General features: G+C 36.9%; 1 protein-coding gene across 2 annotated transcripts in view; it reads right to left on the reverse strand.

Annotated features, from left to right (window-relative positions):
* The window catches only part of Lkr (Leucokinin receptor), a 229,211-nt gene extending 206,728 nt beyond the window's left edge, over positions 1-22,483 (reverse strand). Inside the window, exons 1-2 of one of the 2 annotated variants that reach the window (XM_073987762.1) lie at positions 22,307-22,461; positions 21,792-22,060 (exon numbers count right to left, since the gene is read on the reverse strand). The gene's annotated coding sequence lies outside the window, so the exon portion shown is untranslated. Of the gene's footprint in view, positions 1-21,791 lie in introns of both variants that reach the window. The other variant, XM_073987768.1, reaches the window with a different exon arrangement.
* Positions 22,484-24,320: the final 1,837 nt, after the last annotated feature.

Below are 24,320 nucleotides of genomic sequence, written 5' to 3' on the forward strand. Positions count from 1 at the left end.
TATTGGACAACACGCCTATTGTTTACAAAAAAATATACACTGTAAACAGTTTTACGAAATGTAATGCAGAGAAATGCAGGCAAATAACAATAACTCTTATATAACAATAACAATGCTATACTAGTATAATGACAATCTATTTTCATAAAGTGCCTAGAAAAGCTTACATTAAGCCCCCCAGCAGGAATAATCCTCCCAAAATAATGTGTTTTATAAGCGATTTTTGGCAGCCGTAACTACTTACAAATCCCCCTACTAACCCATTATTTTAACAAGGGCATATCGCACTGAATTACCACATGGCCACTGAAAGTTTAAAAAATTTTCTATTTTCAGAACAGTTAAGGTGGAATTGTTTTCAATTTCAACACACTTTATATTATTTATTTTATGTTTTTATTTCGCCCCCTGCTGATTTGTAGCCGAACACACTACACACTAGGCCACGCACACGAATATTAAAGGTTGCTTATGCGCTTGCATGTGCACCACCAACTGTTCTTTGTTTTTTTAACTAAAAGTACTCGGCCGGCGGTGAACGTTGAACACACAATCGTCTGATTTGTAGTCGGACACACACGCTCTGCACCACCGTACTCATAACTTAGTAAGGGGTAATATAAGTAGTTATTTTGTTTACATCTCTTTGTAATGGGTTACACAATGACTAACGGATCCAAATTTTTGCTGGGCCGGTACAGAAGCTAGTTGGTTTGTTTCGTCTGCTTCATAGCTGGCATTTTCGCCCAAAAATTCAAAAGGCAAGGGTAATTTAGTTCAAAAATGGCTTTGAAAGTCCTTTATTCATATACGAATATACCTGCATGTGACTTAAGTCAAACAGCCATGCTTCTTATGTACCGAGGCTTTTTGCCTACACAGGATTGTATGACACGGTGGTGCAATGGTAAGCATATTCGCCTTTGAGTCGCATTTCAGAGTATTTCTTAAAACAGAATTTTATAAATAGCTTTTGGCCGATTTTATCGACCAATTTATAAACGACCAATATTTATTTCGAGGTATTGCATTATTTCTTACCAACGTTAGCAAAGGATTTCAAGATCCCGTACGGCATTGCCATTTGCATCAACTTAAAAACACATGAAATTTCTATGATGATCAGAGTAAAATTCTAAGTCAATTTAGCAATGCCCGTCCATTTGTCTGTTCTAATCACGCTATCTTCCGAATGGATAGAGATAGAGCGCTGAAATTTTGTCTTTATGTGTCTTTGGTGTTAACTTAGACCAAGTTCGAAAATAGGTAATATCGGTTCACGTTTTCGTATAGCCTCCATATAACGGTACCGTCCGATTTTCGATATTTTAAGGGTTTTAGCTATATTTTTCGACATGTAGCGTTCCCAATATTCAGAAAATTTCTCCACCATAAATTATGAACATGGTTCAACATTTTGGTAATGCCTCCATGTAAGGATACCTCCCGATTTTCGGCATTTTTATGCTTTTAAGTAAATTTTTTTACTAAATGAGCCATATTTTGACATTTAGAGTTCCCAATGGACAAATAACTTAAAAATTATATCTTATTTTTGAACCATGGCGCAATTACCCAGGTAGTGGCATCGTAAAACTTTGAATATGTTATGTCAAAACTTTCTTTATGTTGTTGGGGAAGTTACAACAAAAATAATTTTTTTATAAAGGGTTTTGACTTTTCATATTCGAACAGCTGGTCTGATACCACTACCTGGGTAATTGTGCCATGTTTTGAACCAAATTTTGAATGCCTTTGTATTAACTTATAATGAAGTAGCACACCAAATTCTGTTATGATCTGATGCATATTATGGCTTTTATGAGCCAAAAACCTGAAATCTGGAAAAAATTATATAAAGGAGCTATATCTATATCTGAAGCGACATGAACCAAAATTTTCAGATTTGGTTCTAAGCCCACTATAAATATATGTACAAAATTTTGAAGGGTAGCTTACCCCTGTGATGTTTTGCCTCACAACCCTGCCTTTGGCCCCACAGTGCATTGATATAATTAGCATTAAATGAGAGGTAAACAGTTTCAAGTTTTGTTTCCGTAATTTGTCGATATATGCCCCAGAATTTAAAATGTTGACCAAATTATTACATTTTGGATATTTTTCTCACAATTTCGCCCGCTAAATATACCCGATCATTATCTAAAATTATTGGCATCTTCCTTGACCAAAACTCCTACATCGCACAGTAGTCCCACTTGTATGGAAAGGAGTGCCAAAAAATAGTTCTAATCGAGTTAACGCCTCGAAATTTTAAACACAGCCCAACAGAGCCCAAACGGGTGCAAAACTAATTTAATGGATGTGGGTGTAGCCGCCATATAAAGGGGGCCATTTTTTATATTTTGAAAATTTTATCCAAATTTTCCGGTCGATTTGCTGTAATTTTGCATTTTGTGTTCTGAGGGAACAACATACCACCTTGCAAAAATGTTCAATATAGGTCCACGTTTAGGTATAGCTCCCATATAAACGTACCTCCCTGTATTCGGTATATTGATGATTTTAGCCAGATTTTCTAACCGAGTTGGTTGTAATTTTGTATCTTGACTTCGGAGGGAAGATCATACGTCCGTGCAAAAAATGTTCAATATAGGTCCAAGTTTAGGTATAGCTCCCATATAAACGTACCTTCCGATTTTCGGAATTTTGACGATTTTACAGGTTGCCACCGTGGTGCAATGGTATGCACACCCGCTTTGCACGCTGAAGGTCGTGGGTTCGATTCCCAGGCCAGTCAACATCAAACATTTTTCGACGGTGGCAAAATACCCCTCAGTAATGTTGGCGAAATTTCCTGAGTATTTCAGCCTTGTAAAACTTCTCTACAAAAGTGGTGTCTTAGACACGCCGTTCGGACTCGGCAACAAACAGTAGGCCCCTTATCATTGAACCAATATGAATCGGGGTGCACTCATTGATATGAGAGAAGTCTCCCTTGTCCCGTATGGGATGTTTGTGGAACAATTATTATTATTACAGGCGTGGTATAAGGGGAAAAACATACAAGGTGGCAGATGGTGGCAGCTGGATTTCTTTTTATCGTAAACTAGAGACTTTCCCCTGTATTTCAAAAAAATATGGACTAGCCCTTACGCGTCCAACATTAGTAAAACTCAACATAAATTTATAGCAATGTTATTAAAAATAGCACAAAAAGTCATTTACAAAGAATTTATTTTTAAGGAACTTAGAAAACGATTTTTGAATTTAAATTTTCGTAAGAATATTGTCAATGCCATCAACTATAAGTTTCATCTTGGAAATTGTACATTTGCCACTTAATTTTTTTATAATTTCACTCATAAGCTCCGAATGCTTTGTGGATCTTTTTTTCGTTTTTAAGGTAGCACATACAAATCTCAACTTCTTCGACTTAACTTATATTACCGCTGTAAATTGGCAAAAATAGTACTGGATAATAAAAAGTTAATGTGTTTAGAGAATATTTATTTCAATCGCAATCAAATTTGTCGACATAAATTTTTCGATTTTTGTCCACGGGCGGAACCACAGTGCATCGTGCAAAATTTTTTCAGTATTGAACTATACCTGCGACCCCTAGGGGTTAAGGGTTATGGGTTATTCTAAGCTGTAACTCTGTTATCTGATCGCGTACATCAACATAATTGACATCAATCGAAACCTCAAAGTTTCCTCTTCTAAGTAAAACTTTCGTGGACGGAATGTGTGTTCCAGAAATAAAAATATAAGATACATATTACGCATTTTACCAATTTTCACACAAAAGTTTTGGTCTATTTAACCGGCAAAATATTATCTGATCATCATGTTAAACTGCAACCTCCTTATGTGTCATAAACTCAAACATTACTCAAAATTTCACCGAACGCACCGAACGTACTATAATTGCGACCAACAGAGCCGCTACAAAATCGGGTAAAATGTTTGTTTTCGTCCATTTCACCCACTAAATGTTTTGCGATCATCACCAATAGGGGTCTATTCTGGTCCGAACCCGACCTCCATGCAAAATTTGGTGACGATTGGTCCATAATTGCGGCTTGTAATTTGATTACAACTTTTAATAGACGGACGGACACACATATCAAAATCGCTTTATCCCCTCGAGATCTGAATTTTGGTATACTACGATGAAAATTTTGCGGGGTTAAATGAATTTTCGAAAAAAAAACAAACTTATAACACCATTTCCGCATTATGGCATAGAGTATAAAAAGAACAAAAAAGAAAAAAGGAAATATTGTCATAATAATTTTTCCATTACCTCTAACTTTATGGCTATTTTAACTTTCTGTAGTGGCAAGGCCACAACAGTTATTCCCGTGAACTTTATATTTTTGGTTAAAAATACGACTGTCACTTCCTTTCCAACAATCCTATTCTACAACAATAGCAAACGTTGGCAGGGCACACACATATCATGTGTACAAACATATGTATGTACGAACATATATACAAGTAAAGTCAAACTCCTTCTATCAACCAAATCAAATATTACAGGAAAACGTCGTTATAGAGAGACTGGAAAAATTGGCTTTAATTTCAAATACGAAAAAACAAACACAGCTTGAACTTTGAATTAGTTGTATCATTGTTCTTTTTCAATAAATTGAATGATGCAACCAGTAACTGTTAACAATTTAGTTGTCCAATATATGTGGGTCAACTAAATTTTTAACAGTAGCTGAACCAAAAGAATTACTCTCCAATCGAAATCAAGATATTTTAATATATATCCTGTAGAAAACTACTAAATAATGAATAATCTTAAGCAATCTGTAGCGATTTCATAATAAATTGCTAAACCTATTTTTAGATCGAATTCCGCCTCACATTCCGATTTTCATCCACACTGGCCAGATATTATGTGTTTGATGCAACAAGTACCTCAAATCGGTAGAAAATATATATGGAAGCCATATCCAAATCTGAAACGATTTCAACTCGATTATAGAAGCTAGTAGGAAACCTGTACTGAAATATTTATGAGTTATTTGGAAATATTCAAGTTCATATACCCCTTATATAACGGTCCCTCACGATTTTCGGTATTTCGAAGGTTACAGCGTCATTATCAACCAGAAATGGATTAAATTTGGTATTTATTCTTCGACGGGGAATAAACTATATAGGTTGACGTTTTCGTATATTATTTATTTTGAATGTTGTGACCTCAATATCCAATATCCGATTTAAGTTTTTTTTTTGTTTTTAAGATTTTAGTCATATGACGAAGAGCTTTCTGGCCAAAACACCAATTATTTGTGGTCACCGATTGCTAATTTCTATATGGGATTCGATAGTATTCATATTGAAACGAAGGAAAATACGTAATTTTTGCAAATTTCTGGAGAAAGAAAGAGCTGTTTCTCTGAAACTATAAAAGATATTGTTAATTACCGTAGGGTTTACATCAAATTGAGCAATTTTTTTTTATATTCAGGTACTAAATTTTAATGCAGGCTTTCGGAGTCGGAGTCTAGCAAATTGTGCTAGAGTCGGAGCCGGGGTCGAGCTTTTTTCACGACAACAATTTGTTTTACATATATCCCAATTTGTTAAATCAAAAATTCTTTAAATCTGTTAAAATATCATAATTTAAATACAACCCTCTTAATCTCAACATATCGGAAACATTTTTTGGCTCAATTGATTGTTAATAATAGCCGATAGCCTTAGATGCTAGTGCTATTTTGCTATCTGTATATAATTTCATTGTAATTTTTTTTATAATAAATATTTGAAATAAATAAAATAATACACTTTGGAATAATGTTTTCATATCCCACATATTCTTGGGGAAGATCTTCCAGAAGATTTACTGGTGATCTCATAGAAGACTCACTGGTCTTCTCCTCTTGTTATACCCTCAGCATTTATGCAAGTATGTTTGGACGAAATCCATTTCAGACAATTTGGAGTCGATTAGCAATGTACGTCCGTTTGTCTGTCTGTCTTGCTGGATGGAGCGCACGATAACTCTCGAACGGATCGAACGGATCCAAAATTTGGGGCTTTCGTAATATTTTGTCCAAACTTAGTTTAAGTTCGAAGATGGGTTATATCGGTCCACTCCTTCCGGTACCTCCCCCACAAAAGTTCCAAAAGTTCTCGAAGAGAGTAACCGATTTCGTCCATACTTTGCACATCGGGAAATTTCTATCCGACTTAGATGAGGTTCTAATATGGACTCAATCAGGTCACTCCTTCGGGTACCTCCCACACAAAATTTGGGAAAAATTCAGTTTGGGACCTGCTCTCGAATCGCTTTGATTTTAACTGTAGCAGCTTGTATTCACTGTCCCCCATACAACGGTACAAGTTTCATCAGGGACACGTCCATACTTCCTGAGAAAATAGCCTGAAAGGTGAAAAAAACCCCATGACACCGTGGGTAGTAGTGGTTGGAGCGTAAGATCCAAAATTTGGCCTTGGTAATATCTTGTCCAAACGTAATTTAATTTCTATGATAAGCCATATCGTTCCACTTCTTCAGGTACCCCACAAAAGTTCAAAAATGTTCGGACAAATTGTGCACACGATAACTCTTGAATGGAGTGACCGATTTGGTCCATACTTTACACATCCTAATATGTCTAACAGATATAGACCAGGTTTGAATATGAACTATATTTGTCAACTCCTCCGGGTATCTCCCACACAAAATTTCGGATAAGTTCACTTTAAGGCGCGTTCTCGAATCATTTCTGTTGAAGCAACTTGCATACGACGGCAAGAGTTTTTACGGTGGAAAGTCCATACTTCTTGAGAAAATAGCCTGAAAGGTGCAAAAACCACCTACGACACCGTGTGTAGTGGTTGAAGCGCAAGATAACTCTCGAACGGATCAACCGATTTGGTCCAAAATTTGGTCTTCGTCATATTTTGTCCAAACTTAGTTTCAGCTCGAAGATGGGTTATATCGGTCCACTCCTTCCGGTACCTCCCCCACAAAAGTTCCAAAAGTTCTCGAAGAGAGTAACCGATTTTGTCCATACTTAGCACATCGTGAAATTTCCACCCAACTTAGATGAGGTTCTAATATGGACTCAATCAGGTCACTCCTTCGGGTACCTCCCACACAAAATTTGGGAAAAATTCAGTTTGGGACCTGCTCTCGAATCGCTTTGATTTTAACTGTAGCAGCTTGTATTCACTGTCCCCCATACAACGGTACAAGTTTCATCAGGAACACGTCCATACTTCCTGAGAAAATAGCCTGAAAGGTGCAAAAAAAAAACCCCATGACACCGTGGCTAGTAGTGGTTGGAGCCCAAGATAAGTCTCGAACGGATCCGCCGATTGGGTCCAAAATTTGGCCTTCGTAATATTTTGTCCAAACGTAATTTAAGTTCTATGATAAGCCATATCGTTCCACTCCTTCAGGTACCCCACAAAAGTTACGGAGGAAAGTCCATACTTCTTGAGAAAATAGCCTGAAAGGTGCAAAAAACTCCTACGACACCGTGTGTAGTGGTTGAAGCGCAAGATAACTCTCGAACGGATCAACCGATTTGGTCCAAAATTTGGTCTTCGTCATATTTTGGTATTTCCCCAAATATTTAAAAATGTCACTAAAAAGGTATGCACGATATATCTTGAACGGGGCAACCAATTTTGTCCAAATTTAGTTTAACTTCTAAAATGGTCCATATCAGTCCTCTTCTTAGGTTACCTCCCCCACAAACATTTAAGTCTAAGTGCAGTTTAGGGTTTGTTCGAAGATCCATGGGAAATGTATACCGATGCTGTTCGTTGTGGTTCCGTGTACAGTGACATTATGTTTTCCGTGGACAAGTCCATGCATTCTGGCATACTGATCCAAAAGTTATACTCTAACCCACTAAAGTGACTAGTGGGCGCTATATCAATGGAAACAAAGATCAACTTCCATAATGGACGAGTCGTTCCGTTCTCCTCCGCAACATTTTGAACTTTAATCCTAATCCACATTTTTGTCGGCAAGTTCAAATGTCCAAAAAGAGCCACAAAATTCTGTACGTAGATGAAAGTTTCGATTCATATAGGCTGAGGGTATATCTCTGTCGGCAAAGACGAATTATGCTTTTTTACTTGTTTTTTTATTATTATTCTGTGAAAGACCTATTTTTTAAAAAAGCAGCAGAATAGTATGTGGTCATCTATAATAAACCTACTTAACCCTTTGTTTCTCTATGAAAGGACGTATTCGTATCCTGTTGTTCTTCGATGAGAAGAGATCAAATGATTTTTCGATTAAGTCAGGCATGTGGGGTAAATTTATCAATAGATTTATGCTGAGGAAGGAAAAATGTTTTACAAATCGACGTTAAATTATGAGCATTACCTCTATATGATGGCGGATATATTTATTTCTAGTTATATTTAATCATTTCTGATTTTATGTTTGCCTTATCCGAACTTAACGTTTGTTTTACTTGTATTCTTTCTGAGGTAGTAGACAAAAGACACTTTCCACCATAAGATACTAACTTTGTCATTCCGTATGAAAGACATCGAAATATTCGTCGCAAACTTAATAAAGTATATAGATGTCTGTTTATATGTATATTGGTACAGGAGTTAACATTACTCTTAAGACGTTTGGTATTCATAATGGGTTATATCGGTCCACGTTTTGATATAACGCCAAAGAACGGTACCGACCAATTTTCGGTATTTTGAACGATTTTACCACATTATCGAACCGCAATGCCTCACATTTGATATACATAGTCATCACTAGGTGTACAATCCTGAAAATACCGGAAATCCGGAGGGACCGTTATATGGGGGCGGTACCAAAACGTGGACCTATGTTGACGGTTTTTGGTGGAGATATTTTGTGACCACTGCGAAATTACAAGTAGTTTGGTCAAAAATTGTAGCTAAAATCCCCAATATACCAAAAATCGGGAGGTACCGTTATATGGGGCCTATACCAAAACGGGGGTGCAAAAATATAGCCCTCTACCTCAATTATTGCAAACGCTAGAGTGATTACAACAGACGAACAAACGGACATGGCTAGATCGTCTTAGAATTCTCCCCGTGAGAACGAAACTTATTTTATATAAAACAAGTATAAGGCTAGTGTTTATGTATGAATTTCCCATATGGTTCAGTGTGTCTCCGTGGTAAGGAAATGGAAATTTTGGAAAGGAAGGTTTTATGTCACTGTATTGGTAAATATTATGAATCAAGTTGCAAACGTTTTTCTAAAAATGTAATATATAAAGAATCCAAGGTTACTCCTGTAGGACTATACATTTGTGACTTGTTAATTTGTTAATCGTGTTAGTGATCATCAAAATCGTTATGTATCATTGATTTTTGCAATCCAAAAACCGTAAAGTTGAACGAATACTATTTATTTATCTCCTATCGCTCACGCAAATGAGGTTTCACCAAATGTTGACATCAATGTCAATACGCGATATGTTTTTTATACAAAAACTATATCTGGTACACACAGGGGTTAATGTGCATGTTTTCTTTTACTTTTATTTTAAGTTTTTATTTTAGTTTGTAAGATAATTTGAGATCTTTACAGTCAAGAAATGTATTCTCTGGAGCAAGAAATTTATAACTTTTTTATCATTAATTTTATTGTGTATGTTTTTTCTAATATTTTTAAAATACTGGTGCTGTCCACATATCTACCAACATTGTAATGTTGAATAACACATTAAAATCCTAAGTTTTCTTATTATCGCTACCACTCTCTGTAATTATTATGTTTGTTAAAAAGGCTGAAAAAAATAAACCTTGTTTGAAACTTGCATCATTGCCTACTTTAAATTCTTTCCAGAATGGCACAAAAAATTGAATTAATGAAGTGTAGGTTTTGAAGTCATGCTCTGTTGAAATATTGTCAATTAAAATTAACTAAATAATAATTAGTAATTTTGTTAAGAGTCTAAAGAAGATTCAAGGCTAAAAACTGTATAACAATGTATTTATGTATGTATGAACTTTCAAAAGTATTAAGCTTTCAATAATTATTTTAGAAAAAGGGGTGGAGAATAACCCTCCATACCATTGCTATCGAAAACGATATCGTTTTCGAATATTTCTCGATAGTTTTGCGGATATTTTCTGCGAGAACGACACACGAGAATGAATTGAAAACGATTCACTCGTCGCTCAGTTTGTGGCAGGAAATCCTTCGATTTCGAATATCATTAATAATCCCAGCGAAAAGTTTGCCTCCAAAGAGGCAGTTAAATGATACGTATAAGTGATTTGGAAGTGCATCAAGTTATGCATTTTCACTCATGATTTTTACAAGGGACTGACCCCGGAAAGAGGCACTCCATTGCACCGCATTTTAACTGAACCTTTGGCATTGCATTTTAACTGAACCTTTGGCACTGCATTTTAACTGAACCTTTGGCACTGCATTTTAACTGACCCTTTGGCATTGCATTTTAACTGACCCTTTGGGGTAGAACAGGAGGCAGTCCAGAGCACGTGTTTTGAATAACAAAATAAAATGCATTTATTATTTGTGTAAAACAAAAATATTAATAACTTTATTCAATTAACACAAATTATGAAAATTCTCTATTGAATTCAATCGCAAACATGTGTGTTTCTTCCGCTCTTCATTTAATTCAAGCTTAAGTGTTTTTGCTTCAACTGCTAAATGGGTTTGATATTGTCTTCCCATCACCAGTTAAGATTTCGACATGTACTCCAACAGCACTCCATTGGGAAATTTTCTTCTCGTGAGTTACCGGAAAAATGTTCACAAATTAAATATTATTTAGTTTGTATTAACAAATGTTTGGAATATCTCTTTTTAGAAATGTATTCCGCTGCCTGTAGAGATGTACAAACTGATTTATGTACATACATGTAGGGATCTCTAACAACTGTTAATAAAATGTAGTGAACGGAGTGCCTTTTTCACGACTCCGTTTGCACTGCATCCGGATGCTGTCACATTGTGAGGAATTAGAGTGCCTTCTTCACGACTCCGTTGAACTGCCTCCGGATGTTGTTAAAATGTGACAAATGGATGTGATTCTTTGGATTGCATCCAAATGCGGTTAAAATGTGAGGAATGGAGTGCCTTTTTACGACTCCGTTTGAACTGCATAAAAACATGCCGTGAAAGAACTAGTCTACATTGCACTACTTGCAATTTATTTTGCTGGGAATATTATTAGCGAATGATTGACGATATTTTTTACGATAGTGGCGAAAAACATTTTTTGTGGAGTTTCTTTGATGTTTCTGTTATGTGCCTTTTTCGTCTTTATTTCTTTGTTATGTTTGCGACTCGATATGTAACTGTTGATAAACATTGTTGTCTTGTGTTTGGCAACCTACCCATATGTTGTTTTTATCAACACCTTTTGTTTAAAAAAAATGTTTCTTGTGAAGAAAAGGCATTCACCAAATGTTCGCAAATGATATAGTTTTCGAACTTTTGATGAACAAAAGAACAACGTGCTTGTGTACACACGAAAAACATTTGCCAAACATTCGACAGCGATAGTCGTTTTCGAAAGTTGCGCCGAACATTCGAATATACTTCACAAAAGTTAAAAATGTCTGTCTGCTCTAAGACAACACATACAAAATAGAGACACCTTACGTTGTTGATTTTAAATCGACTTTTTTCCCTCTATTTGATTATTGTAGATTACCTTTTGCTATTGGTTGGATTTTAGAAAAAAAGTAAAACCCATTTAAGGGCTTTAATAAAGTAAACTTATATTTATAATAATTTAATTAAAATGTGGGTGATTATAAGCAAGGGCCCTGACAGGCATTAACATGCCAAAGCCCAGGACTTATCTTGGTACATTTTTCATTTCAAGTGGACTCTGATGTCAACTGGTGGTGTCATGTCACCTGGGGAGCTGACTTTGACAATCGTTAAAGGTAGTGAGCTAACATGAGGACGGTTGAGCAAGTAACCCACCTCTAAGAAAACATCATACAATAAAAAATGAGGAAAAAGAAAAACAAACGTCTCTAAAGTTGCCGACCCCGCAAGCTCCATGATCTGCGAATCTGCACATGGCATGTTCGGACTCCTTATAGAGAAGGTACAGCTTTCGCAAAGTACAAGGCAGATATTACTGCCATACTGGAAATACGATGGATGTTTCCCAAACCGCCAAAATAATTATAAATAAAAATCAAATGCTACACCTATTTAGATAATTTTTAGTGTTCGTTATAACTTAGGTTTTTATGAAAAGAAAATTTGAACACGCAAATTTTTTGAAATATGTTATATCTTCAAAATTACTGAACCGATTTTCCTGAAATCTTCAAGGAATGTACAGTGAAGTAAAATCGGCTACATATTTTGTTGAATTTCAGAGGGGGCGGGGAATAGGGTACAGGGGAGGCCTTTTTTAAAACGCTATGTTTGCCAAAAAATAATAATGTATTGGATTGAAAATTCATTTGCGAGACAATGGCGGCTGTGTCTCCGACCTTAAGTATTTATTTGGGGTCTAGATAATTCGACTTCAATTTTTTTTAAACTTTTATAGATATTTCGCGATAGGATAAACATGGATGAATCAATCCTAAACAGCACCTTTAGACGGAATGGGGGGATTTTTCAAAACAACCCACATTCCAGTTGCTGATATTATTCGAATGTTCGGCACAATTTGCGAAAACGACAATCACTGTCGAATGTTTGGCAAATGTTTTTCGCGTGTACACAAGCATGTTGTTCTTTTGTTCGAAAAAAAGCGATATCACTTTCGAACATTTAGTGAATGTTTTTTCTTCACAAGAAAAATTGTTTCGAGAAACATTTTTTACTTTGGAATATTTTTGGTTTCAAAAAATAATTTTATGTTCTTTGTAAAAAAATTCCCATTTGCTTTTTATACCCTATACCACAATGTGGAAAAGGGTATTATAAGTTTGTTTTGGTAAATATTCATGTAACACCGCGAAATATTAGTCGGAGACCCCCAATGTGGTATACCATTCTTCATATCTCGACGAGATAAAGCGATTTTGAGATGTGTGTCCGTCCGTCCATTATAAATTGTAAACACGCTCCAGGCCGCAATTATGGACCGATCGTCACGAAATTTTGTATGGAGGTCGGGTTCAGATCAGAATAGATCCCTATTCTTATTGGTGACGATCGTGAAATATTTAGCGGGTGAAATGGACCAAAAACATAATATTTATCCAATTTTCTTGCGGCTCTTTAGGTCTCAATAATAGTCCGATCAACGCGTAATTTTAAATAATGTAAGAGTATGTCACAAAGGAGAAGCTTGCAATTTGAGATGGTGATCGGATAATATTTAGAGAGTTAAATGGACCAAAACTTTTGTGTGAAAATTGTGAAAATTTTTAATATACAGCTTATATCTTAATTCCTGGAAGTGACATTCCGGACAAGTAAGCTACCCTTGGAAATGGAACGCTTGACCTTTCAATTGATGCCAATTATGTTGGTGTGCATGATCAGATAACAGAGTAACAGCCTAATATATTCCGTTTTTTGTAGTGTAATAATAAACGCGCTAGAAGTCGCAATTATACATCAATAGTCACAACATTATGCACCGGGTAAGAGTATAGGTCGAAAAAGATGCCTACAATTTTGAATGATGATTTGATATTCTTTAGCGGGTGAAATGGACCATTTCTTTTGCATGAAAAATATAAAAATTATATTTTTGGTAGATATTTTAATTCCTTGAGGACATATATATTTTGCAAAGTAGCCTACATATGGAAACAGCGGTTAAACAATGGAAGTAGTAGTACTGCATATGTGTGGTTTTCATTACATTTTAGTTTGTGTGAACTAAATTTTCCTTTCCTGCTACAAAAATGTCTTTGTCATGCTAGACAACTTTTTGGTTTTGGTCACAAGTATTATACATTACATCTCTGACAATTGATAATTAAATTTTCACAATCATTGAAAATAAGTTCCGTGGAGAGCGATTGTCCAGGGATAGTGGTATAGGGTATCCCATGGTCGGCTCCGTCCGACTATAGACTTTTCCTACTTGTTTTTTAATATGTTATATCTGCAAAATTACTGAACCGATTTTCCTGAAATCTTCAAGGAATATACAGGGATGTAAAATAGGCAACATATTTTGTTGAATTTTAGAAGGAGTGGGGAATAGGGTATAGTGGAGGCCCTTTTTTAAACGCTAGGTTTGCCAAAAAAATTATAATGTATTGGAATGAAAATTAATATCCAAGCAATGGCGGCTGTGTCTCCTACCTTAAGTACTTATTTGGGGTCTAGAGAATTCGACTTTAACAATTTTTTAAAACTTTTATATATACATATATCGCGATAGGACAAACATGGACGAATCAATCCTAAACATCACCTTTATCACCTTGGAAGATTACATATCGAATAACTCGGTTTGGCAATGGACCCGAAAAATTGAGGTACAAAATACCTATTTTGGAATTGTAAAGTAAAAAAGGCTTGTTATGCCATTAAAAAAATAAAACAAAACGACGGACAAGCAAGGCGGACCCGTGTCTGCTATTACAAAATAAAGCATATCCGCATTTGTAGTTAGTCGGATGTTAAAACATATCGTCTCCAGCTCGGATTCGGATAAAAACTACATTTTCAACAAAACAGAATTTTAAACATGGGAGCAGGCAAAACATGGATTTAAGGGCATCTGGACGTCTCCGGACAAAAAAACAATAAATCAAATTGATCACGTTATGATAGATGGAAGACATTCATCGAGCGTGTTGAATGTATGATCGTTCCGAGGAGCAAACGTCGACTCGGATCGCCGCCTTGTTAAAAACAAAAAATGAATGGACGGCCAAGTTTTCTTTACGGAGTCAACTTTTATATATGCTTAATAGTTTATATCATCACAAGGCTATTGAATTTCATTCCAATAAACGTTGTAATAATAATCTCTATTACAACTAAATTTTAATACCCACCCATCGAAAATTATATCGTTTTCGAATGTTTCTCGATAGTTTTGCGCATATTTTTATCGACAAGTAAAAAAGTATCAGTCGGCTTTGCCGACCGAGCTATACCCTAACTAGGCGTTTACACTAGACAGTTTGTCTTTAAATACAACTCTGATTTACTAACACATACATACATTTGTCGTTTGTCTCCCAGCTGTCCATCAGCTGTCCATCATTCTTTCACAGACAGCCGGGTTAGCAAAATTTTGAAATTTTTTGTAAAAATGTGTGAGATAATAATTGAAATGTGTTGAAAACAAAAGAACATGAACAAAACAAAATATGTGAACGGAAAACAAAAAGAAATCGACGATTTTCATTCATAATGTTACAACTGTTTTTGCAGTTGTCTGGACGCCTACGTCATAAAGTCAAGTTTTGGGATTTTAACAACCAATACATGAAGTCAACTGTCCTGTCATTTGTAAACGCAGGGTAAGCCTGTGTATATTGAAAAAATTTTGTCCCCAAAATACGTATGTATTTAGGGCGTTTGAACAAACAAACATGTTGATTAGGATTAAAGATCAAACGTTTTGCGAAACATTTACCATCGTAATTGAGCCAGCGAATGCAAGTTGCTTCAACAAAAATCAAAGTGATTCGATATCAGGTCTTAAAGTGAACTTATCCGAAATTTTGTGTGTGAGGTACCAGATGGAGTGAACAAATATAGTCCATACTTGAACCTGATCTATATCTGGTAGATATATTAGGATGTGTAAAGTATAGACAAATTCGGCCACTCCCTTCAAGAGTTACCGTACGAACAATTTTTCCGAACATTTTTGAACTTTTGTGGGGGAGATACCTGATCTTCAAGCTTAAACTATGTTTGATCAAAATTTTACTAAGGCCAAATTTTGGCCGAATCGGCAGAGTTTGAGGGTTATCTTGCGCTCCAACCACCTCACACGGTGTCCATATTGAAACGTTATTTAAGTCTGGTGCACGTTTCATGATGGACAAAGTATGGACCAAATCGGTTACTCCCTTCAAGAGTTATCGTGCGCACAAATTTTCCGAACATTTTCGAACTTTTGTGGGGGAGGTACCGGTAGGAGTGGACCGATATAGCCCATCTTCGTACTTAAACTAAGTTTGGGTAAAATATTACGAAAGCCTAAATTTGAACCGAATCGGTTTATCCGTTCGAGAGTTATCGTGCGCTCCATCCAGCCAGACAGACAAACGGACGGACATTGCTTAACCGACTCCAAATTTCTGAAACACATTTCGTGCAAACATACTTGGGGTTTAAAACCATTTTTTCGATGAGGCACATTTTGCCCGTATGAAAGTGTATATACCCTCGCTAGCATAAATGCTGAGGGTATAGAAATGGCACGCGGGAATGAAATGAAAACGATTCGATTTTTGAAGGTTGTGGCCAAAATAATCCACCAAAATGGCTGAAAATTGGTACTTAGTCTTCGTTGGGGGTATAAAACTTTTCTCCAGAAATTTGTCGGTACAGGTCCATGCCTGTATTTAGCCCCCATAGAACGGTACCTACCGATTTTCGGTATTTTGAATGTTGTGGCCACAACAACCCACCGAAATGGCTAAAATTCGTCTGTATAGGCCCACGCTTATATAGGCCCTATGAAACGGTTCCTCCCGATTTTCGTAATTCTGAATATTGTGACGTCAATATCCCACCGAAAGACTGAAATTTGTTATTTAGTCTTTCATGGGCTTATAAAATATTCCCTCAGTATAGGTATACGTATTCCTATATTCCTATAGAAGGTTTTAGCCACATTATATTACCGAAATATAGGAAACTAGGTATTTAGTCTTCTTTGAGTCTAAAAACTTTCCGACAGAAATTTGTAGGTAAAGATCAATGTTTTGATATAGCTCCCATAGAAGGGTACCTCCCGAATTTCGGTATTTTGAAGGTAAGCCACATTGTTTTATCGAAATTGCTAAAATTTGGTATTTAGTCTTCTTCGTAAACGAAAAGGAAACTAATTGTTCCATTTTACTTCCATACAACTCGTGGTGGAGGGTATAACAAGTTCGGCCCGGCCGAACTTAACTCCGTTCTTATTTGTTTCTTTGTTATGTTTGCGACTCGAAATTATTCGAAAAAAGCAAATTCGAATAATGTCAGCAACTGGTATAGGGGGTATGTTTAAAATATTTTCCCCCATACTTACTTACTTAGCTGGCCCATTACAGAACATTTGTTCTATAGGCCGAACTAAGAAGAGATCTCCATTCCTCTATATTTGTTGCTTCGCGCTCTGGAATACCGCGCCTTGTCATCTCATCATCCACTTGTTTGCGCCATCTATTCTTTGGTCTGCCAATTCTGCATGCACCTGCATGCCTTTTTAGCGGGTTCATCATAGCTCATTCTTATGATATGGCCTAGCCAACGCAATCGCTGCATCTCGATACGTTTAACAATATTGATGTCGTTGTATAGCAGATACAGCTCGTGGTTCATGCGACGTCGATATTCACCGTCAACGCAGATTGGTCCGTAGATCTTTCGAAGAATTTTTCTCTCAAACACACCAAGCACTGCCATGTCTGCTGGCGCAAGTACCCAGGCTTCGGAGCCATACATTAGCACGGGTAGTATCAGTGTTTTGTAGAGCGTTATTTTTGTTTGACGAGATGTGGCTTTGTTTTTAAACTGCTTACTTAAACCAAAGTAGCATCTGTTGGCCAATACAATTCTTCTTTTTATTTCACAACTGATGTCGTTTGTTGTGTTTACGGAGGTGCCGAGGTAGACGAAGTCTTTTACTACCTCAATATTATAGGAACCAACTTCCACAGTCGGTCCGAGCTCAATGGACGCATTGCGCGTCGACACCATCAACTTGGTCTTCTCACCGTTTACCGCCAGACCCACTTTAGCAGATTCTCCTTCGACCTTCATAATGGTATCAGTTACTTCTTTTACTGATCGGCCCATGATGTCTATATCATCAGCATAAGCAAGTAACATGTGGCTATTGGTGTAGATTGTGCCACTTCTTTTGACGTTTGCCTCTCGTATAACCTTTTCTAGCAGGATGTTGAAGAGGTCACACGAAAGGCTGTCTCCTTGTCTGAAACCTCTTTTGGTACCAAACTCTTCGGAGAGGTTCTTTCCTATTTTAACTGAGGACCTCGTGTCAGTTAAAGTCATTTTACAAAGCCGGATGAGCTTTGCGGGGATACCAAATTCAGACATGGCTTGGAATACCTTTGAACGCAGCGGGCTGTCGAAGGCTGCTTTATAATCGACAAAAAGGTGGTAGGTGTCGATCTGCATCTCTTGGGTCTTCTCCAGGATTTGCCGCAGGGTAAATATCTGGTCAATGGTGGACTTGCCAGGTCTAAAGCCGCATTGGTATGGTCCAATAATCTCGTTGACCATTGGCTTTAGTCGTTCGCACAATATCCCTGACACGATCTTGTAGGCAATAGGGAGTAGACTTATGCCCCTATAGTTAGAGCATACAGTCTTATCTCCCTTCTTGTGGACGGGGCACAGGATACTCAGGTTCCAATCGTCGGGTACTCGTTCTTCCTGCCAGATGGTGCTAACTAGCTGATGAATACACCTTATCAGCGTGTCGCCTCCGGTTTTGAACAGCTCGGCTGGTAAGCCATCGGCCCCTGCTGCCTTATTATTCTTCAGCCGATTTATTGCTGTCTTTACCTCATCTTGGCTGGGCGGTATACATTCAATACCATCTTCTGGGATTGGGACTGTGGTATCTTCGTCGTCTTCGCTGCTATTGGATACCAACAGATTTGAAAAATGTTCTTTCCATATCCTGAGTACACTATCTGTATCAGTTACCAAATTACCTTGCTGGTCTCTACAGGAGGATGTGCCTGTACCAAAGCCATCAGTTTGATGCTTGACTCTTTGGTAGAATTTTCGGACTTCATTCTGGCTCCTGTACATCTCGATTTTTTCACACTCCCGCTTTTCCATCTCTCTCTTTTTCCTGCGGAAAAGACGTTTCTCCTCTCTCCTTTTCTCCCTGTATCTCTCTCGTGCGCTACGCGTTGCTACGGATTGTAAAGTAGCCTTATATGCCGCATTTTTCTCTTCGGTGGCAGCACGACACTCCTCATCATACCATGGATTCCTTGGTGGAGGTCTCTGGTATCCAAGTATGGATTTTGCGGCTGTTTGCATGGAGTGGGCAATGCTTTGCCATTGCGCTGATATGTTATCGGGATGAGGAGTGCTTTGATTAAGCAATTGGGCTAGTTGAGTGGAATATGCTGTGGCTATCTGTTGTGATTGCAGCTTACCGATGTCTAACTTTCGTGTTGTGTCTGTTCGTACTTTGTTTGCTACGTTTAAGCGGGTGCGTACCTTTGCTGCAACAAGGTAGTGGTCCGAATCAATGTTTGCGCCTCGGAACGATCGTACATCCAACACGCTCGATGAATGTCTTTCACCTATCACAACATGATCAATTTGATTTCTTGTTTTCTGATCTGGAGACAGCCAAGTGCCCTTATGAATATCGAGATGATTAAATCTGGTACAGCTAACTACCATGTTTTTTGCAGCTGCAAAGTCTATCAGCCTCATACCATTGTCAGATGTTTCACTGTGGAGGCTGAATTTCCCGACTGTTGGGCCACAGATATTCTCCTTTCCAATTTTGGCATTAAAATCGCCTAGAATGATTTTAATGTCATTGGCAGGGCAACGGTCATGTGTTTCTTCTAAGCGCTCGTAAAATATATCTTTGGTCTGTTCGTCCTTTTCTTCAGTGGGAGCATGAGCGCAAATAAAGCTGATGTTGAAGAATTTAGCCTTTATTCGAATTGCAGCAAGTCTTTCATTCACTGGAGTGAAGCTGGATACCAGATGTTTTAGTCTCCGACTAACTACAAATCCGCAACCAAACTCATGATTTACGTCAATGCAGCTATAATACAGTGCGTCACCTTTAGGTGTTGTTGTGACGCCTTTCCCAATCCATTGTATTTCCTGTATGGCAGTAATATCGGCCTTGTACTTTTCAAGTACGTCTGCCAATGCGAAGACTGCACCTTCTCTATAAAGAGTGCGAACATTCCAGGTGCAGATTCGCAGATCATGGTTCTTAAAACGTTTGCGGGGTTCGTCAACTTTAGAGGGGTTTGTTTTTCTTTTCTTTCGTTTTTTCATAGTAGGCTGTTTTTTCTAGGGGAGGGTTACTAACCCGACGCCCAAACCCAAGTTTTTAACGTTCTTATGGGAGAACGCGCGGCACATGTTAGCTCACTACCTTTAACGGGTGTTAAAGGCAGTCCCCCAGGTGACACCACGGGGAGGTCAGTGTCCACTTGGGATGAAAGAGGGACCAAGATAAATCCTGGGCTTTGCCATGTTAAAACCGGTCAGGACCGTTGCTTGGTATCTTCCATCCCCTACGTCACCCTTTCCCCCATACCAGTTGCTGATATTATTCGAATGTTCGGCACAACATTCGAAAACAACAATCACTGTCGAATGTTTAGCAAATGTTTTTCTTGTGTTTCGTCAAAAGTTCGAAAACGATATCATTTTCGAACATTTGGTGAATGTTCTTTCTTCACAAGAAAAATTGTTTCAAGAAACATTTTTTACTTCGAAAATTAGTTTGTTTCAAAAAATGATTTTATGTTTTTGTATAAAATTACCATTTGCTTTTTTCAAATAATTTCGATATAAATGCTACTTATAATATAAACAATAAGTGTTGATAAAGATAACATATGGGTAGGTTGCCAAACACAAGACAACAATGTTTATCAAGAGTTACATAAGAAAGTAACTACACAAAAAATATTTTTCGCCACTATCTTAGAAACTGTCGTCATTCATTCGCTAATACTATTATTGCCGATATTCGAAATCGAAGGTTTTCCTGCCACAAATTGAGCGACGAATGAATCGTCGTTCTCGAACAAAATATCCGCAAAACTATCGAGAAACATTCGAAAACGATATCATTTTTCGATAACAATGGTATGGTGGGTTGTCATATTTTTCAAAACAATACACACATATGTACATATGTATGTATATGCAAATTGTGTATACTCCCTGTAGGAAATGTCAATATTGAATCTATACTGACTTACTACTGACATTGTCAACAGTACTACCGGCAAATCGTAGACAACTCATAGCGTATACGTAAAATGAAATTTACTGGATTTATGATGAGGACTTCTTTAATGTATATGTAATGGAAATATAATGAAATTCAGTGGAATTTGTAAAATTAAACGAGCTATAAAACATTGAACTAAGTTTAAAACAACACTAAAGTAAAAGTAAAGATTGTAGACAACATTTTGAAGATATGTTGATAGTAGACAAAGTGGTGACATGTCGACACTTGATCTCAGGCTTCCTACAAGGCTATTTTGAAAGAATAAGGGGACCAAAAGAAAAAAATTGGTATCAGCTGGTTGCTCTGCCCTACCTAGTGATGGCTGTACCATGTTATTACCTTTGCTGATGTATGGTTCCGCCTCGGTAAGTGTGGTGTGTTTGACAGAAAAATTCTTCGAAAGATCTACGGGCCAGTGGGTTCTCTATTTGGTATTTATCTATTTCTACTTTGGGCAGATATCCGTCATTTACATGGTTTAACCACCAATCGTGTGATAACGTGTAAAAACTCGTTACCTACAGCACGTTTTTACCTATTGTTCTTCATTTGCGCGGTCATATCTACCACGCAAATTAACATTGGCAGCCAAATTTTTGAGTTTTGTTAAAAAACAACTTGTAATAGGGCAAACCTGGGCTTCAACGCAGTTATTTTTTTTTTGTATTTTCACTCATATATATTAGCATTTCTTTTCATATATGTTATACTCACCATTGATTCAGAATCAAATTCCAATTGCATTTTCAAATCATAACAAAATAAATTGTGGCTGTGGTATTTTCTTGTCGACATAACACAAAAACTTGTTTATGCTATAAAAATTGGTAATTGATCTATTTTATATGTGGTAGGTACATAGATTTTTTCTTTTATTCATTAGATAGCATCACACAAACAAAACATTCCATATTGACACATAAAAGCCGTTTTCATTTGATTTCCCACAATAAAAGTAGCCACATTCCAAAGGTGAAACATCTCTTTAAAACCAATGATATTTTATTTAAATTCGGTTAATCCATATTAGCGATATTATTTGTTTTCCCTATTAACAGAAACATTCGAAAACAAAAAAACAGCCAAGAACAAAGAAAAACCTCATAAACTCATCATCAAACGTCAATCACCCAACACCGACGCATGCAAGAACCGTTTGCGGTATTCGGTAATAAAATGTTAATTTTCTTTTTATATTCCTTCTCGATAATCACAAATGATTTGATTACTTTTCACATTTTCGCGTTCAAGAATGCGTAACTTTTTTACAGATTTGCCGTCGTTTGTTTAAATTTGTTGTCTTTCCCTTTCAATGGTGAGGAGTCAACCAGCCCACCAATACAACGTTTGTGTATAGGCGGCGTTTTACTAGCGCGACTGCTTACTGAAAATGCCAATAAACAACTGACGTCGTTGTATGGCAAAGCAAGCAAGCCTCTTGAGAATGAACATCTAGAACATGAAATAATGAAAATCATCCCACATTACTAGGTGAGAATGCATTCATTCATACCACGAAGATATGTTCGTGGGTTGACTCGTTATCGCTATTGGCACATCGATTTGTTTTATCAGTGCGTAAATTTCTGTTGTCGGTTGTAATTAGAAAGCACAACAGCAACGATAAAGGCAGAGAGGTGGAGTATAGAATATTTAAGTAGAATCTACAAATTTAATCAGGAAAAAAAGCAAATGTACGTTTCCTACTATTTTTTAGGATAAGGACGACCAGAGTTGCGTTACTGTTACGCTCAGAACATGAGTGGAAAACATAGTACATACATATACATATTTATATTAGGGCGACACAAAAAGCGACAAATTCGTTTTTTCCATAGTACTTTGCATGGGGAACCTATAATTGGCCAAATATGCATATTGGAGCAATATCAACATCTGACCGATTTTCATATATTATTGTAGAATTCGTTTATTAGCCAAAGCATTGAACTAGTAAAATTTTGTCATCGATTGGAAAATAATTCTGGCCTGTAGAGTGTTTTCCTGAAAATTCGCCTATGGCACCCATACAAAGTGCTATAGAAATAAAGATCGGTCGGCGTCGCCCGATTATCGTAGAAGTCGTTTTTTAGCCACAACAATGAACTGGTAAAATTTAGAAATTTAGAGAATTTTCTTGAAAATTCACCTTTGGTCCCATACAAATTACTATGGAAACAAAGATCGCTCGGGTGCTACGGGTTAACGTTAACCGATCGTCATAAAATTTCATATATAAGGTTTTTGGATCAAATGGAAAAAATTTAGAGGGTAGGCATTTCAAAAAAAATTGTTGTTTTTGGGCCGCCCTAATGTATATAAACCAGCAAAGTGTTCAATGTTAAAGATGCATGGGAGCAAGTGATTTGGCTTTATAGCTATAAAGTATTATATGTACATCTGTCCGTCTATATATGTTGAAATCAAGATGAAGCTCGCAGTTTTTTAGATAGTGCTTATAATTTGGTACAAAATCTTCTATTACTCCTAAGATGTTTGGTATTGCAAATTGATCTAGTCTCCATAGAACGGTAACTACCGATTTTCGGTATTTTGAAGGTTGTGGCCGAAACGCTTAACTTTGGGATTTAGTCTTTTTTGGAGGTATAAATTTGTCGGTATAGGTGCACGTCCTCATATAGCCCCCATAGAGCAGTACCTTCCAGTTCGGGATTTATTTTGAAGTTGGTGGCCTTAATATCCCACCGAAATCGCTGACATTTTGTCTTCGTTGGGGGTATAAAACTTTCCACCAGAATTATGAGTATAGCCCCCATACAAGGATACCTCCCGAATTTCGGTATTTTAAACGTTGTAGCTGGTTTAGCACATGGTCTTCGTTGGGATTATAAAAGTTTTCACCACTTATTGGTATAGGTCAATGTCTTCATATAGCCACATACAACGGTATCTACCGATTTTCGCATTTCGGTATTTTAAAAGTTGTAGCCTCAATTTGGTGTTAGTCATCCATGGAGGTATAAAATATTTCAGAAGATAATTATGTTTTTTTTTTCAAAATAGTCTGGCTTTATCCCATTGTTGTTGTTCTATTATTTTATAACAACTAATTTAATTAGAAAATCGGTAGATACAGTTTTATGTGGCTATTTTGAAAAAAAAAAAAACAAAAGTGTAAACTTTAAAATTCAGCTTTAGCTTAAATATTCTTCTTCCACATTGCGACGTCATTCATTATTACCCCTTTTACCCAAAGTTTTTTCCAAAGTGAATATCCCCTCT

The sequence above is a fragment of the Musca autumnalis genome, unplaced genomic scaffold (genome assembly GCF_047663935.1).
Source record: "Musca autumnalis isolate F117 unplaced genomic scaffold, ASM4766393v1 scaffold_4, whole genome shotgun sequence".
In the NCBI taxonomy this organism is placed as follows: Eukaryota; Metazoa; Arthropoda; class Insecta; order Diptera; family Muscidae; genus Musca; species Musca autumnalis.